The sequence below is a fragment of the Falco biarmicus genome, chromosome 9 (genome assembly GCF_023638135.1).
Source record: "Falco biarmicus isolate bFalBia1 chromosome 9, bFalBia1.pri, whole genome shotgun sequence".
NCBI classification, from domain to species: Eukaryota; Metazoa; Chordata; class Aves; order Falconiformes; family Falconidae; genus Falco; species Falco biarmicus.
The window spans coordinates 3364957-3381348 of NC_079296.1; the positions used below are offsets into that span (position 1 = coordinate 3364957).

Here is a 16392-nt window from a genome sequence, read left to right on the forward strand (position 1 = left end):
CCCTAATGTGGCTGACTCACCCTCATTACCCAACAGCTTAAAATGGGGGGTGGGTAGGGGGGGTGTCTTCTGAGGAGATCAGAAAATATATTTTTAGATGACTTAAGGTGTGAGTCTGTACAGTTTACGCAGCCCAAGCCACAAGTGCCCATTATTTTCCATCTGTATGATTGTAAGAACTCTCCCATGTGCAGAGCTCAACAACTACTTTTGTTTTCAGAGTGTCTGCAACCATTTGCAAAAGACTGACAGACATGCATGCGCAGACACACACACCGTGCTGTCATGGGGACTTGCCTTCTGTTCTTTCTCACTACAGTTTCCCTCAACCTAAAATAAAAGCATGTTATGCTGTGCCCTTTGTGCAAGAAAATATAACACAAGAGTGTTTATTTGCCTATGAACACTATAATCTTCATAGATCGATATTAAACCCCTTCACACTTATTTTCACTGCCTAGTTCAATTGAACTTAGAAATTCCAATGTATCTTGAGAGAGTGCTGAACAGCTGCAAACTAGCCAAGGGATCACATTCCCACAGATGGTATTAGAGTCCAAAGCCCTTCATGTTTGACTGTGGGATATGTACAGGTCAAATGAGAAGTTACACTGTCTGGGAACAAAGTTTAACAAACCTTGCAGACAGTGCTATTTGTTTTTACAGTTCTTTGACTTAATACCATTTACTTGGAAACGGCTATTTTATAGAGGTTTTTTTTCTGTAGAGGTAATTCAAGGCCAATTAGCTTTCACCGGAGGCCATCTTCTATGTAAATTCTAGTATGTCCAAACTTTGTAGCTTCTCCACTGATTGATTAAATGTAAGGTTTGAAGTACTGTTTTCAGCGGTAATCTGACAGGTGTCCAGAGAAATGCATTAGGCTATACAGTGGTCGAAGGAGGGGATTAGGAGCTAGGACCCTTAAACTCTAGATCTGCTCAGTATTGTTAATTATCCTTGCCAAATTTCCTACCCTCATTTATAATCTGTCGGAGACATGCAGTAAATTTACTGGATGGGGAAGGAGGAAGATGTCCATGATTGTTTGGCACTCGCAGGCATTATCTGCTATGGCCTGTGCTCAATGTCATGCAGCTAAGGTGAGACTGTCAGCCCTGCCACCATCACTCCCTGCAGCTGCCTCCAGCTCACAGCTCAGCACTGGTGTGAGCAGCCAGTCCAAGAACAGCCAGTGACAACAGTTTGCTCACAAAAAGGCAAATGGGTGATGATGAACATAGCAACTTGTTCTTGCTTGTGATCAGTAGCACCAGAAAGGATGCTATTCAGTCCAGAAAGACCAAAAAGCATAGACCCACATCATCTGTCTGACCAGAAACTGCTTTCATGTACTTGCTGCTATGCTCAGTAACGATCCAGAGCTCCAGAGTTTTGGAACATGCATTTCAGGGGCAGTGACTTTCCAAATACTGCAGTCACAAGAAGTATGAAACTTAGAAAAAGCAAATCTTTTTACTATGGCTGTTTCAGAAAGCAGGTGTACAAGAAGACCCCAGGTGCCCAGATGCTGGACAATGCAGGCACAATTGTATGTTCAGAAGCAGTAGCAGCTTGTTCAAAACCTCTGCCTGAAGAGCTGAACTCTGGAGTCATCTTTCATTATTTTTAACCAAAGCTCAAGAGCTGCTTGGCAGACACGAGCTCTGGATTGCTAGGCAAGCACAAAGTTTTATTGTCCCTGTGTGATTGAGAGGCTAACCCACAGGATCTTTGTTTCCTGACCTCATGTATTCAGCGAACACTGTAAAGTGCACAATGGTCAATGTGGCAGCCTATTTGCAACAGCCAGGGCAATAGGCAATTATGCTCTGGAGACAAAATGATTGTATGCATGTCTATATGAGAGTAGGAGAGAACAAGAGAAACAAAGAGGAGAAGAACTGGTGAGAGTATCAGCCAATTTCTCAAATGCCCTGCCTTCCACAGACAGGCCAGTGGGCCACCCCCCTCCTCAAACTGCCCAAAGCAGTCATGGCCTCCAATGAAAGTGTCACCTTTGAAACTGAAGAGGTGAGCACAGATGTAAAACAAGATCTGCTTCCAATTGAGTTCCACAGCCTTCCTTCAACATCTCCAGTTCACACATCTTATGTTAGCGTGTCCTGGACACCTACAGCCAGAGCACAGCTGAGTGGATTCTCACTCAAGGCTGTCCCCAGGATGCAGAAATATAAATTATCTAATCACATCGAGATAGAATATATCTGCATTGCAGCAGAATGGGCAATCTCAGAGCTTTCCAGTGGTATTCACAGTGCCTTTCTTCATGTAAGCTTCCAGAATTAATCACCAGTGTATGAATTTGGCTTCCCATCCCTTTCCCCAGCTGACAGGAATTGATGGCACCAACTGCCGTCACCACTAGAAATAAGTGATTCCTTCACTAGCATGGCAGACATATGCCAGCTAAGAAGAGAAGATCTGATTATCAGACTTGCTTGTTTTGGCTTTTCAATGCACAAAAGGCTGTTTTTCTCAGAATTAGGGTGACTGCAACAATCTGTTTTTAGACAGAGTTAGAACCGCAAGATAAAAGAGGCAGAAATCTTCTCATCTGCATATTTATCATCAAAATGCAGCAACTGCATAATTTAAGCTTAGTGTTAAAAATATTGTATGTATATTTTAAGGTTTTCCTACTCAGGTGAAAAGGAGACATGCTTTCACTAAGGAGGTTAATTATTTCCTAATGGTGTGAAAACAACAGAAAAAAAGGAATCAAAAGGAATTCTCTTACCCTTCCCCCTACCTTGAGGCACAGCAAAGAGACATCTCCATCCATACCCTTCACAGACACATGCAGTAAAATGACTCAGAACAATAGAGCAGAGGCATGCACTAGTAACTGGGGTCCCACTGAGCCCCACGAGGGTCTGGACACTTGCACAAAGGTACAAGTTACAAGACATGTGTGGAGAGAGCAGGAGCTTATTCTCAGCTCATTAAACTGTTCACCTGAGAAGGGAAGCACCCCCACACCCAGGGAATGGGCACAGGCCCTAACCACCTAGTGGGTCTGCCAGAGGAGAGGTTCTCCAATACCACGGGCAATGGTGCCACCCAGCTGGGCAACCACTGCCCCCAGCCTTCTCCAGCATCAGCATGCCAGCAGCTGCCTCCTCTGCAGTCCTGAGCAGAACATAGCTGGGCTCTGGCTGCCCTGTGTCATCCTCCCCACCCCACACACCCTCGGAGAGGTGCTCTTCACTAGGCCAAGCTCCACAGGGAAGAATGAACTAAATACAGGCTGCCTCTGTGGTATTCAGTCACGACTGAGCTCCGTCAGTGGCACCACAGGAGTTTCCTCACTCTCTCTGCTATACATATGTAGCCTTTATACTCTGTAGAGCTGAAGTCACCAGCTAGCTGTACATGAAATCTGACTTAGTAAGAGGACTTCTTCACCCAGGGGTGTCCTGGTTTATTGTTGTCTTTCCCACTGGCCGCTTCCTTAATAGAGACATTTTTATGTGACCTCTGCTGCTGTCCATACAGACATGTGATGTTCCAGACAGGACCTTGCTTTCATTCTAGGAAGCATCCTTTCCTCTCCAGCACTGCCCAGGAACCCTGCAGCACGATCAGTCACTGCTCAGAAATGTCTCTGCGAGCTTGGCATGCCCCATGAGGGCTGCAGAGCAGGCTGGCCTGCTGGACACAGCCAGCTGGTACTCCCTTCGCTGACACAGCTTTCCCATGCTCTCTGCCGGCTGCCTTTGCAGCCTCACACGGCCACACAATCCACTCTGCTTTGACAGCCTCATCCCTCAGACCCTAGTACCTATAAGTACCTGATATGCACATGGGCTTCTGTTTAAAAAGACAAGTTAGAAGGGCAATGCATGACAATAGACCGCAATCTGAAGACAGCCAATCAAACCAATAAATCCCTACTCACTCCCCAACAGCTGTAGCCCAATTAAACTCAACAGTTCACAGGTGTTCATGTAATGACTTTAACACAAAAAAGCACCGTTCCCTTTAGGGGCCTTTAAAAAAATTTAGAGCTCTTTAAATTTTATATACCAACAACATCAAACCAAACTAGGAAATAATAAAGAAGGAAAGGAGATAGAGCAAAGAAAATACACAGAGTGTCAGCGTCAGCATCAGCAACAGCCTAATTAAACAATAGCCAACAGGAAAATGCACATTCTGCTCACCCAGCCACGGCCCTTCTTGAGACCTGTGTGCTGGATGCAAGAGCAGTTATTCATACAGCCTTTTCAGCATTGTTGCACCAGACACACTTTCATTCATGAAGTCCCTCTGCCTCCTCAGAACAAAGCTGTGAATGAACTCATGCTAGCAAACCAAAGGCCTGCATCTATCATTTCTCTCCAACTCTTTGGCTCCCTCCCTACCATGAGGTCAAAACTGGGCTGGTCTCCATGGCGTGCTGGGAGGCAGAGCTGTACACCTCTGGAAGTGACTAATGACCCCACTATTTTCTGTGGCCCTGCAGCACATGTTAGCTGATCCAGGGAGCCCTGCTGAAGCTGACACCCTTGCTGTTCGGGTTGTCTGCACCATCTGTTTGCTGTGTGCCAGCAGCAGGCTCTTGCTAGGTGCCTCCTTATTCTTGGATTTTGTTACACCTTGCTATCAGTTCTGGCCACAACCTCATTATTTTCTTTTGTAGTTTTCCCATTGATTGCAGGTGTTCCCTCTACTTCTAACTCACCTTCATCCCCTTCATTCTCACAGACCTACGTGAGCCCCTAGCACTGTTAGGATCACAGCTAGGAGCTGCCACATCTATTCATTACAGGAGGGATGAAGAGACAGGAAACACGATTCTCATAAACCAAGAGAAGGAAGCACCAGGCTGGAGAAGAATGGATACTTTTGGGACCCTACAGGGTCCTGAAGATGCAAAGAATTTGCAGTACCTCAACCTTGGGGGAAACTCAGTCCAAGGATTCTTTCTTACTGCCCTTGCTTTGATTATGTGTTTGTAGCTTCCAACTTTCCCATGGTGACCCACTAAAGCCCAAGTGGATCTGAAGCTTTTGCCTTGAAGCAATCCTGGCTTCAGCTTTTCATTCTTATGAAGAAACGTGAAGTGTTCTTATGAAGAAACATTTTTGTCCAAAAGATTTTTTAAGAGTATCAGTGAAAAGATGCTGCTCTGTTGAGAATTAGAAGGTTCTGGGAGAGGAACTCAGTTTCTCTCCATCTTACTAAAAAACAAGAGCCTAAGAAACCGAAATATTTTGAGGCTTCAAAAATCAAGTTACAGTGCCAAAACAGTGCAAAAGAAGGCTTTTCCAGAGTTCCTAGAAAAGGAGAAGACTGTCTTGCTGGGCCTTTGAAGCCAGGAATTAGCACAGGAGCAAACCAGGCAGCTCTGAATCCTGAAGTCCATTTTTGCATTAGCACAGCACAGACAGCAGCAGTAAACTCCCTGGCCCCAGTCTGCCTTTCCCAGAATATGAAATCTTAAATACTTTCTAGAAGCAAAAAGATGCGGGGTTGCAGACTTCATCCATTCCCTGTCCTCTGCTTAGAGGGAGGACTGTAAAATGTAATCCCCCTACAAAAGGCAGATTCATAGAGCAGTATGGAGATCTTCACAGTTATGTATCTTATTCATGCACTGACAACACCTAGCACACTGGGCCGCAACCTGGAGACTCCTTTAGGAATTACTGTAATATAAATAGTAAATGAATATGAATAATTATCTGAAGATGATAACTAGTGATTTAGATATGAAAAGGCCCCAGGATGCAAGTGCTAATCTCCTGAGATACTTAGCCATCCTTTCAAGATGCATGAAGACATATAAGTAGGCTAATTACAAAGGAAAATGTCTCTTGTATATAGATCTCATCTAAATTCAGAAGTGAGGCAAAAAACAAATTGAGAAGATACCCAGGAAAAGTTCAATAATATTGCTGGGAAAGGTTAATTTTCAGAGATTTCTTTAAGATAACCCAGAAAAACCCTTAAATACAAAACCAGTTAAACCTTAAATAGCAACTGCAAATGTCACACCAGAAAGGCACTCTAAAATGAATAGGACTATTGAACTGTGGAAGCATCATGGCAAAAACCACAACAATTTCATTTTCTTAGTTTAGTTTCAATTTCTAATTCACACAAGTAGCTTAAACACGTTGATTTGAGATCAAAACAGAACTGCAGGTTACATAGCATCTGTTCTATAGGAGGGTGCTGTGTGCACTGAGATAATTTTAGATGAATGTGTTATAAACAAGATCTGTGGAACATTGCAGAGTAGCAAGTTTTGAGAGAGAAAAACATACAGTTTAAATGCATAAATTGTTTAGAATGTTTAGCATGTGGTTGTAAAGCAATCAACCAAGTAATCTGTTTTCCAGAGTAGGACAGCTCACACAGATGAAACAGTAGCTTCCTCTGTAATTAATGTAAGTCTCATTCAACACTCAGAGAAACATCTTCTTACTCTGTGCAAACTTGGTGCAAAGCCACAGCTTTTAGCCACTGCTTTTGTTATTTTCCAACAAGAAAGTTGCCTAGGCTGCTGCTGCAGTTATCAGGCCTGCATGCGTGACATATTCTGGCTGGAAAAGGTCCACTGATGACCAGACTAGACCTCCCCTGGGACATACTGGTCAGTGTAGACTGCCACTTTGATACTGTTATTTTGGGATATGGTCATTTTTGCTGTGAATTTCTGAGGTTATAGAGAAATAAATACATGTTTATTCCTTCTTGGGGAGGACAGTTTTGGAGAGACCCAGGAACCAAGCTACACCGCTGAGGTGCCTTTCCAGATTCGTTTACCAACATACTCTAAGGACATCAGGTTGCCTGTTCTGCCTACAGCAAGGCGAACACTATACTGTGTCCTGCACTCACAGGACTGGTTTCTAACAGGTCTTCCTATTCTAGTCCTAGACTCAACATTCCTCCAGTATTCCTGGGTCATCTCTCAACATACCTTATTAATCCCACAAGTCCTAGATAAACTCAGATGATAATCAAAAACTTGAGTGTAGAAATGTAAACTAGATTAACATTTTATTTCTTCATAGTTTTTCCACCGTGTGAAAAAGGTTTGTGTGTAACACAGGGATTTCTGACATACTCTGCCTTGATTTATCGATACAAAAATTTTCTGCATTTCAACTCCTCTTTTAGTCAAACCTAAAAGTGAGTTCATGAGAATGGTGTAGGTTCAGGTCAGAAAAAAGGCATTTCATATGTGAATGTAAATGAAGATGCATGAAAAGGGTTTTCCTTTTAGATAAAAAATCTGATATTTAAAAAAGTGTGAAACTACCTACAGAATATAAGACAAATATCATTTCAGTTGGTTCATAATCCTATCCAGGCTGCAGTGGAACATTTCCCTGAAATGTTTCCTGCCTTGCTCAGTTATTTATGATTTGCTTTCTAGCCTAACTGCAGCAACTGACACCCTGCAAAGAATCAGAATAAGAAGAGAAAGCAGCTAGCACCAGCTTTCTCTGAGATGCTCTAACCTTCTGACTCCAAAGCAGATTCATCTCTTATCGAGCCATCACCACAACTCACCACAGGAGCAGTGCGCTGCCGTAGTGCTCATGACCAACTCCACAGTCACTTGTTGCTGAACACAGAGCACCCAGGTACTCAGACTGCAGGGAGGAGCTTGCAGGGTAGGCTAGTTCAGCTCAGTGTCAATGTTTAGGCGATAACACTCTGGAGATCTACTGAGGTCTGCAGCACTGTATGAGTTCTCACCTTAGTGAAACCTGTGATGAACTGTAACATTTTCCATCATCTGGAGCAAGGGCTAAGTGTAACCTGCTGCCCTAGTAGCAGCCCACTCCCGCTGAAGCACAGTAACACAGTAGCTGCCAAGCCCTTCCTTCTTCTACATGAGCTTTTCCTGCCTTCCCTGAGCCTGCTGAACTGATGCGAGACACAACCACACCAGGCACACTCCATTCAGTGAATGAAGCTGGCTCTGTTTTGCTGCTACGAAGACCAGCAAGAAATTGCAGCAGCTCTATTCTGCCCTAGGGAATGGAGACAAATGGGTCTGGCTCTCTCTATAGCAGAGTCACCCTCTCATTGTGACCTCCAAAAATTCTCTGTGGCAACTACACATGAGAGCATAGTGAGCCTGAGCAGTATTAACAGGGACACATATTCCCTCCTCAGCTGCGTAAAACTACCCAACAGTAGCACCTCTCAGTGGAAGCTGCAGCAGCCTTGCTTCAGCAGAGCCCTTCTGCAGAGACCAGAGGTGGGAGGGAGATAGGTCACTGGGTGTGATGTGAAAATACCCTCCTTGCAGTCAGCACTGGTCTCCTGCAGCACTCTGCAAAGGGAAAAATCACACTTGTGCTCCAAACCAGCACAAAATTGCCACTAGACTGCCAGAACTGGTTGCCCATGAGGACAGGCTCTGGGTACTGGATTGAGCAGGGCAGTGACATCTCTTGGCTAGACATACTCTCCACTCTCTGCTCACATGTTTGTGGCTACCCAGTGGCACAGAGACTAGGCTGTGATGAGGATAAGGTGCCCATCTGCTGTTTGCACTGGTTGCTCACAGGGCATGCTGTGACCTCCTCCCACCCTTCTCCAGGCACCAGCCGCTTCCATACATTCATCTTCTTGCATATTGAGCCACTGTGCCGTCACTCACAAAGCTTATATTTAAATACGTCCTTCTGTTGAACTCAAATTAAATATAGCCTAGTTGAATCTGATACCATGAGAGAACCAAGGCTGGAGGCGAGACCGAGAATGAGGAGGAGATCACAACTGAACAAATACATTTAAAGTTGTGAAGTTAACACCAGGCTGCACATCTGACTCAGGTACACACTGGGTTTGCTTCTTTTCAGCTCAGCTATAGTATTAGTTGCAGTGAGGTCATCCTTGCATGTCCTTCTGCTTTATGTCTCTTACTAGATAGACACACACAAATCTTCAAATTTTACAGACAGAATGAAAATTCACACAAACATTTGTCTTCCTGACCTGTCAGCACTTACGGCAGCGCCTGACTGACAGATGCACGACAGGGGAAATGAGAACCTCTGAAAAGGCAGGTATCTCAGGACTGATTTTGGAGTCTACTGACAACAATAACAATCAGCTCTTAGCTAATGTCACAGTGCAACAACAAAGCCTGCGGCAGCTTGTGCTGCAATTCAGGCCAAGGACTCATTTTGGGCCCTCTCCTGATGTGGTTTGCCCTGCCAGCCATTTTTCAAGCAGTGCTTAAAATCTGTTTGGGGAGAGTGGCCTGGGTGACTGGATCTGAAAAAGGACCAGAGCTGAATGTATGGATATTAGCAAAGACATAATTAAGGAGCCCAGATGTAAAAAACCAAAAGACCAGAAAGTGTGACCATTGAAGTAAGGAAGAAAAGTTGTAACGTTGTGGTAAGAGCGTTCACAAGAAGTAATACAGTAAAGTTAAAAACCAGATCTTCAGGCCTGCAAGACTCAAGTGTCCAGATCCACTAAGCTGTCTGCTTAATACCTTGAAACTCTTCATTAGGCTTCAGGTTGAACAGCTTCTAGCAGCAGAACAGATTTCATCTAGGTCAGTCAGCCATGAAAAGCCTCATCAGTCATCACATGATAACCTTGATTGAACCATCCACATATATTTAAGAAACCAGTCCCATTAGTTGCATTGTGAGGAACCAAGCCAAGTTGTTCCTATTTCCGTCCCAGTATCCTAAAAGCTAGTCCAGATCTACTTTGCTCCAACCAGCTGACTTACTTTATGGCTACCTGTTGTCTTTGACAGCTACGAATCCACTATGTTTAGTTACAAACTGAGCCAGGGCAAGGAGAAGCAGAGGAGGAGAGGGAAAAGCATGCTGAGTGAACTTGTCGGGCTTGCAAGAGTTAAAGGTGCTGTGTGTCCCAGTGCCTGTAGACTGTCTCCAGTACTGATAAAACAGTGTGCTTCGAAACATATGGTAGGCAAGCCCTGGTTTGTCCTGCTGCAATCTCTTCAATTATTTTTTCTGTTGTATATTTTACAAAGGATAAATCAGGGAACATTTCAAGAAATGTTTTCTCATTCTAAAACTTATCAAAATATTGCTGACACTGATCCATGGCTGGGAATGTCATTCCTGAATAAACATGATGTCATTCTCATTCCATTCATACTTCTCCTGGACAGCTGCTGTCAGCCTCAGTGAAGAAAAATGCCACCTCGCTGGTGACAGCTGCCACTTGAGGTACTTTGTATATCAGCCTCCATAGGAAAAAAAAAGGAGCCAGTCACGCAGATGCTATTTAAAGTATGTTGCATCTTGATGAGAAATGCAAAAGTTAATATGGAGCAGGTTGCTCTGTGTCAGAAGTCTGGACAATGAAGAATAAGGAACTTTTCTGGTCTCACCTTCCTAAGAAGCAAGACTCAGAGAAGGCCCTCACTCCTGCACTGCATTTGCTTTAAAAACAAAGGAAGTGCTAGCTAAGATGTGCTTTGGTTTCTTTACTTTTCTTTATTTTAATCAAGACCTGGAAAGTCTTCTGGAACTTACAACTTAAGGGGGACAAAGAAGTGCATGACCAAACCTATTTATGTATGCTTGCCATGACTTTATACCTTCTATGTCCCAGAAAATACCCTAGAGGTGATACTTCCAACTTGGTGTCATCTGCAAACTTGCTGAGGGTGCATTCCGGTAAGAACCTGTAACTTGACAAAGCAGGTAACTGCCAGGGAGCAGACAAGCCCTCTGCACCTGTTCATGTTTAGAGGGGACTGTTCAGATCAAGGGCTTCAGTCAGACTCCAAAGTGCAAGCACCAGCACGCTAGCGAAGCTGTGGTCCAGTCTGCAACAGACAGGCACATGCATTACTTTGCAACCACACTTAGAATGCTCTGGGAGAGTTCAGAAGGACACAGGTAAATGAGAAATCAGGACAGAAGAATGAATATTTTGACTTCTGATGATGGTTTTTATTAATTTCCTAGGCCACAAAGAAAACTAAACCTAATCCTTTAAGTTTCCTCCACCACCAGTAGAGTCCACAAGAATTGATTACTACAAATCCCTGATATGTGTTGATGGAAACTGTTTTGAGGCAGTTGAACCCTTGCATTGACTCACTTTTCCTCATTCAGTGTCAAAGGGGCAGATGTGTAATCTGGCAAGCTTTCCAGATGCATCTTGAGCAAAGGAGAGCACTGCAAATCATTAGTACTAGGCAGGATCTTTCAGTCTGTCACAGTACCACTGGCAGCACTCAATATGTACTCACAGCACACCCAGGATGACAAGCACCTCATGGAGGGGACACCAGTATTCACCAGAGCCAGTTTCTCAAAGAACAAATAAGTAAATTATCTTCCTTGCATGCTGTGGTGTTTCATCACACACACTCTGCCCCCAGTAGAATGGCAACAAGCCCATGCTAGGCATGAGCTCCTTTGTAGCCATAAATGTTGCATTAATAGGTTTCTTGCTAGTACTGGGCTATCAGTTTAACTTTATTACTTCTCCTGTCCCATAAATGCTCTCAGGTTCTCTTCCAAGGAGTCTGTGCAGATTGCCAAACAGAGAAGAATGACAATGACATGGCCTCTGGCTCTCCCCTGAAACAGCAGCTTTTCTGTCATCCCCTGGAAGTGCTCCAGTTTCTTTACAGCTCTGGAAACGTGACCTAAGCAAGGTTGCCAACACATGTTCGTCCATGTCAGACATTACTCTGATTCTGGAGCCTGCGAGGAGCCTGTCAGCTATCATTCTGCCAAGAATACCCCAGCCCTAGCTCCTCTGCTTTCAAATTCAGTCCGTGTTAGGCTGAGTAAGAGGAGCTGTCAGGTATGTGGAAAAACAATAGCAGCTCTTGCTTTAATTTGCATGCCCAGTATTGAAATCCTTTGTCACTAACTCAAGTAGGCAGTGGATAAAAACTAAGTGAAATATAATGATGCAATTCACATAAATGCATGAAGAGAGGATCTCTGCGCCTAACCTCATGCTTGCCAATGTTCTGGTGCAGATTTGTTGTGTCAAAGCATCAGAAAACAAGCATGCTGGAGTCCCCTGATCAAAATGTTCACAGTCTCACAGACTGTCCACTTCTGATTTCAGCACAGTGGCAAGTCACCAGTTCTTTCTTTAACCTGCTTTCCTCTGACACCTAAACACCGCCTGACCCTCTGCTGGGACTGCCCTCCAGGTGTGTCCCATACCAGGTTGCTCTATAGTTCTAGCATTTGGAAGAGAGAAAGAAAACCTCCGTGCAGATTTTTTATGTGTGTTGGTCTTGCCTGGCCCTTTTGACACAGAGATCCTCTGCTTCTTCACCGTTTCTTCCTGCTGGCCTGTGTGCGCAGCCTTATTCCCTTCTCAGGCTGCCGTTGCAGCCTGCACGGCTGGTAAGCACCCACATCTCAGGCAGCTGAAACACCGAGCACCTCCCAGCGCTATCGGCTCCTCACACTGCAAGACAGGTGGAGAATAAGGGAGCTCCAGCACCTCAGCTTTAAAAAAGAAAGCCAAAGTGCAGAGCAGTCACCTATACAAGACTTTCACAAAACTCTGCCTTAAATTGGCACTAACAGAAGTAAAGCTAAACTTTTCTCCACGTGAAAGCCCTCCCCTGTCTCACAGCCCGGCTCTTTGTCTCACCAGCAGCCACAGATCTCCCCAGTGCTCAGATGTGACACACCCTAAAGCCCCAACCTCACTTTTAATTAAGGACTGTGCCCCTGCCAGTCCGTTTTCCAGGAGACCGTGCTCTCCTCATGGAGAGCCCCCTGTGGCACCCAGGCCTCCATGGCCTCAGCCTGCTCTGCGCAGGGATGCAGCCCTCAGGCCAGCACCGCCGCCACCGCAGGCACTGCACATCGTTCATGAGAGAGGATACGACAGAGGGAACTGAGCCCCATGCTCAGTGTAGTGCACTACATCATTCAGTTGCTGTGATCCTGCTGCAAACATCTCCTGAGGGGGAACATGAGCAGCTCCACACGCTCCAGGCCCCAAACACCCCAGACTTCCAGCCTGTCTTCTCTCCAGCCTCACCTGGTGCTGTCTTCTGGGCGATGTTTCCTCACATGGCGCCCACAGGAGATCACCTGCTCCACAGAGGCCTCCACTGACACCGCTGGCCCTTCCCTTCATGGGGAAGGGGCGTCCACGTCGGAGGGCACCGGCAGCAGAAGGCAGGTCCCTCAGACAGGTTCCCGCCATGCCCAGGCCGCGGGAGGGTCACTGTGCTGAAGTGAATTCTGGGATTTCCTCCACTTTTGAGGATAAAACACTCGCTTTACAGAGGCCATCACCTCACTGAAAGCACCTTGCACCTGAGGAAAGCCCCACCTTCCTCCCAGCAGCCACCGAAACACCGCAGTTCTGTGAAACGTCCTTTCTCGGAACGTGGCCGCCTCAGGAAAACCCAGCATTTGATTCGAAACCAGCCCCGACAGCCACCTGCCTGCTGCAGCGCGCTGCGGCCAGTCTGTGGCGGGAGGGCAGCTGCCAGCCGGGGCTGCCACTCCTCCGAGCAGGAACCTGCCCACACCACTCCAGAACCTTCTGGCACCTTCCCTCAGGGAGACATGGCCACAGCGGGGCCCAGCTGGGCCATGCCAGGGCAGGGTGGCAGCGGCCATGAAGGATCCCCCGCCCTCACGAGGCCTGCGGGCGCTTTGTGAAGGAGGGGGCATCGCCGGCTGCAGAGCAGGGCCAACCCTTTGTAACGGAGTGTGACAGTTTGCAGGGACACTGCGGGAGGCAGAGGAGGGGACAGGAGCTGCCGCCACAGCTGAGTGGGCATTGCCACAGCACTGTGCAGCCCCCGAGCCCCCCAGGGCATGCCCAAAGGCCCGCCAGCACCAGGTCCTGGGGCAGGGACAGGACTTCCTCCATCAACCAAGACAGAGCCTGCAAGCCTCAACAAAGAAAAGCTCTAGCAAAGAGTTAATTAAAGAGTTCCATTTCCCTTCGACACAGACCCTGGTCCTTTGTGAGCACAAAACTAAGCCTGAGCATTCCCACAGCTAATTATGAATATGTTGAGGAGCTTTTTGATATTACCGCTGTGGTTCATGCTGTTGCTGCACAGTGCAGACAACACCCACCAAAACCACTGGTGTGCTGGCTGCAGCCTCTCCCCTCCCTTGTTTTGTTCATTTATGTTGCTTGCAAGCTTTAGCGGCAGTCTGGTGTATCCCTGGAACTAAAGCTGTAACTGCTTTCTCCAGGAAATTCTCAAAATTGCACCATGTGAATCTAACCCTGTAATAGTGATGGGGAAATTACAAAGATTTTTTTTTTCTATAAAAGGCTCCTGTATTTTTCTCCTAAACAGGCGGGTCCACAGGTAGAAATACAGAGCAGGCACATACATGTAAAGCCATGGTTGCAGCAACCTTTCGCCAAGGTTCGTCAGAAGCTCTCACAGCTCCTGGCTGTTTCAGAGCAGAGTTGAGTTTTGTGAGTAGATACGTGGTGATGTACGCCCACAAGGAAAGTGGCTGCAAAGCTCAGAACACAGACAGTACTTCCAGAGACTGCCTCTGCTGGAGGGCTTGCTGAGTCACATGCTGACTGCTGAAATACGTGGTCACCTGCTAGCTCAGCTACTGCAAAAATGGTGGGAAGGTGATAGCAGTTCACACTCTAATGCTTCCTCTCACTGCTCAGTGCCAGGTCATCCAGCATTGTTTGCTAATGCCAAGTCCATGTGGGATGTTGAATTAGGACATGGTGTCGGTGCCCTGAGCTCACAGCACAGTTTTCTCCTGGAGGTGCAGCTCAGTACATGGTTAGCATCACACCAACAAAAAGAATTCTGGACTTTAGTTGGACTAAATGTTGCAAACACATGATAAAGACCAACTTCTCCGCAGACTACGTGGAACAGCGCACAATAAAGCAAACCATGTCACAAACGTGAAAACCTAGAGCTGCTTTCTCATGTACCATCAAACTCCAGGACTCTCTCTGCCAACAAGACTACTTGCCAGTTTCTTACAGTAAGAGAATTCTTTACACCATTTGGGCTGGTTAAGTATGGGTACCAGCACGTGCTCATGTTCAGCATTGATTCTCCCCAGAAATCCCCCATGGGAACACTGAGAGCAGCTGTAAAACACTCCGTCAGGTCTGCTCCAGGGAGGTGATACTGTCTATCTGCCCGGTCCAACTGATGATACTGGGCTTGGCCTTCCAAGCTCAGCTAATCATGGCCAGCTGACAAGAGACCCTAATAGGAGGATCTCACTGGAGCATTAACAGGAAGCAGAGAGCGTTATCTGTGCAAGGGAATGACTGCTTCAAACAAGGACAAAATCAGAAAGCAGAAAATTAGAGCTTCAACCATAAAGTTCAAAGAACATGGGGGAAAAAGCATGAAAAATAATTTTGACACTTTGAAGTAGAACTCAATTGTTCCATTAAACTGTATTTTTAATAAAAAATAACAATAACAGCATTCCAAATATCTATTTTATAAGCTTTACTTATGTATATTTTTTTAATACATGTCAGAAATTCTTACTTGAGGCAAATGCAATATTTATAGAAAGCAAGAGACTTCAAAACAGCTCCAGAGACTTTAAGCTCTCGATTTATTCACAGATTTAGAATAACTCAGGAATACAAAATGACAAAATGTACATTTTTTATATTGTTTACTAATGTATTGTCTCTTGTCCCTGATCCGTCATTTTCCTGACTGGAGGAAACACATTCAGCTTCTTCACTCTCTTTAATGCTACACACTTCTGGAGGAAAATATTCCCATTTGGTGAAAATCTATCACAATTCTGTCTTGCAGAATATCATTCCCAGAGAATTATGTGAAGATCACTAATAAATACATTTTTGCAATGACAGTCATTTCTTCTTTGGTCATGATTTGTACCTATTATTTGCCTCGGCCTCTCCAGTTCCCAGAGAAACTGCTGGTGAGGGTGAAGAAGAGAAGAGGCAGTGCAGCTTCACACCAACATCCAAATGGAGGTTTGCCAGTGGCTATAAAGGCTAGCAAGGTGTTGGTAGTGAGTTAACCCCTAGTTAGACTGGGTGTGGAAAGATGCCCTGCATGGTGTGTTGGATCTGCTTGGAAGCAAGGAGCAGGCTTTCAGGAGGATGGCGCTGGGAGGTCCATGTCTCCCCCCCCCCACCTCAGACACTGCCTGTCTGTGTGGGCTTGTGCAGGTCACAGAACCTCATCCTCAGCAGAAGAAAGGGCCCTCCCTCGGCCAGGGCCCGCTCGCAGCCCCTGGGCCCAAGCTGTTCTGGTGAGAGATGCCATGAACAGCCAGCAGAAAATGGGTAAGAAGATAGGAAGCAGTCAAAATACTCTTTCTGTTAGCATAGTAAATGCTTAGTTTTCAAAAACAATGACTCTAGACTCACAGAAAAGAGTTGCTTAAAAATGCCAAATAT

At 45.7% G+C, this 16392-nt stretch overlaps 1 long non-coding RNA gene across 2 annotated transcripts in view; it reads right to left on the minus strand.

The window, feature by feature from the left end:
* LOC130155516 (uncharacterized) overlaps nt 1–13305 on the minus strand; it is a 52487-nt gene extending 39182 nt beyond the window's left edge. For both annotated transcript variants that reach the window (XR_008824102.1, XR_008824101.1), the window contains exon 1: nt 13021–13305. This is a non-coding gene — a long non-coding RNA (uncharacterized LOC130155516). The remainder of the gene's footprint in view (nt 1–13020) is intronic.
* Nucleotides 13306–16392: the final 3087 nt, after the last annotated feature.